The sequence below is a fragment of the Rhinopithecus roxellana genome, chromosome 3, assembly GCF_007565055.1.
Source record: "Rhinopithecus roxellana isolate Shanxi Qingling chromosome 3, ASM756505v1, whole genome shotgun sequence".
Taxonomy (NCBI): Eukaryota; Metazoa; Chordata; class Mammalia; order Primates; family Cercopithecidae; genus Rhinopithecus; species Rhinopithecus roxellana.
Window position 1 is genome coordinate 146268533 of NC_044551.1, and position 1472 is coordinate 146270004.

A 1472-nucleotide genomic window follows, 5' to 3' on the forward strand; every position below is an offset into this window, starting at 1 on the left:
AACAAGAAAAAATGCTATGTGCACTGCCCCTTTTGGTATAGGGTTTTCTCTCCTTTATAATAGTAGAGTGATCCTACAAATCCAGTTCAGAATCGTAATGAATTATCGAATCCGTAAGAATAGACTACCCACATTGAGGTGGACTCTAGGGGAAAACATCTGGCAGGCAGAAGTTCTACAATAAATTACAAAGAAACTTAGCCGAAAAGAAAAGTTAAAGGGAAGTATCTGCAAGGAGAGCAACAGTCCATACTGAAGGTGGAACATATGCAATAGCAAAAAGAGTCCATGATCTTTTGATTTCTCCTGGGCCTCTTTTTGCAGTAGCTTGGAAAGGAGCCTTTACCTAGGTCCAAGGTGCCTCCTCTTCTTGGTTTGGTGATCTCAGTTCTGGGAAGCTGGGCTGCTCCAGAGAGTCTGCTGGAAGTGTGCAGATGAGAAGAATAGGCTCTGAAAGGGCTTTCTGGCCCTCAAGAAACAGGATACCTGGCCCTGCCTCCTGCAGTGCCAAGCTTTTCTAAGGCAGCTTAATGGGACCTAGATAGTGCAACCATCAGAGCTTTTGGTGGTCAGAAACCTGACCACCTGCCCTCCTGAAGAAAATTCATGGGAATCTCTCCGTGACAGGCTGAGGAAGACATCCCACCCTTGACTCATACCAAGGCTTCTCTAGTGAACCAGTCAGAAACAACTATGTTGTTAAGGCCTGTCTATGGCGTAGACCTGGCTCTGAACAAGACCCTGGGACCCAGCAGCAGCAAGGTGCAGCTTCTGCCCTCAGCAACCTCACTAATGGACGCTGCACAGTGAGCAGCAAGCGACACTGGAGAGCATCAGGATTAGGAAGTCTGTTCAGATTAGCATGGAATCAGGTCAGGGAGACAAACAGTTCCTTAATATTTGGAAATATTCCCTTAATATTTGAGTGGGAGTTTACAACAGTATTCACATTCTGGGAGTACCACCATGTTCCTGAGGACTCAGGAGATTCATGCGGGTTGACAGGGTTGTAGAAGATTGTACAGATATATGATATTGTGCAGATATATATATCTGTCTTCTACAGATATAAGACAAGGTGAAACTTCAAAAAATAGAATAAAAATTCTACATTTGAATAGTAAATGAAAGATAAAAATCCTAAATTTGATCACGTCTAGTTACCCCTAGAATTGAGTGCTAGAGAGAAAAAATGGACTCAGTCAACTAGAAAATCCCAAGAGGCCTCGATCCATTAGGAAACACAGGCTGCCATTTTGAAATGAGTGAACTCACCATGGACCACTCATCCACTTCCCACCAACAGCCAAGCTGATGTGGAATCAAACCATCCAGAGTGCCAACTACATGTGTGGGCAGTATGCATCCACACGGTAGGCAGCTCGGTCCAACACAAACCTGAAGGAACATTACAGGACTCAAATTCAGATGCACCTTTTAGCTCCCAGTCTCAGCAACTGCCATGGCCAGCA